This window comes from Phytophthora parasitica, assembly GCF_000247585.1.
Source record: "Phytophthora parasitica INRA-310 unplaced genomic scaffold supercont2.129, whole genome shotgun sequence".
Classification (NCBI taxonomy): Eukaryota; Oomycota; class Peronosporomycetes; order Peronosporales; family Peronosporaceae; genus Phytophthora; species Phytophthora nicotianae.
Window position 1 is genome coordinate 3,669 of NW_008649115.1, and position 624 is coordinate 4,292.

The following is a 624-nucleotide window of genomic DNA, read 5'->3' on the forward strand; positions in this document are numbered from 1 at the left end:
GTGGAGATCTAGAAGCCATGCGCTTCTTAGAGTACTGGGCTTCAGCGGCTGCGGCTTTAGCAGCCTGAGCACGTTGAAGACCCTCGGCGAGCGAGAGGTTCTTCGGAGGTTTCCCTCCCTCGTCGCCGCCAGCATTGGCCGAGCCCTTAGCCTTGTCGGCAGGGCTCTCGGATCGGTCTCCTTCCCCTCGCGGAGTGGAGACCTAGAAGCCATGCGCTTCTTTAAGTGCTGGGCCTCAGTGGCTGCGACTTTAGCAGCCTGAGCACGTTGAAGACCCTCGGCGAGCGAGAGGTTCTTCGGAGGTTTCCCTCCCTCGTCGCCGCCAGCATTGGACGAGCCCTTAGCCTTGTCGGCAGGGCTCTCAGAGCGCTCAGGCGTCTCTGAACCGTGATCATCGAGATCACTAGCAAGCGAGTGCAAGCTGTCAACGCTGTGCTCGCCGGGCACTGGAGTGTGCCCTCCCGCGGAGCCCCCAGACACACTGCGGAAGCTCTGGGCCTTGGCCTCGTCCTCTGAACCAGGACTGTGCTCACGGCACATGAACCGTGGATTCGGACGGTCGTCTGAGGACACAGAGGGCGACCGACTGCGGCGTGAGCTTCGCCGCTTGCTCACAGCCGAGTC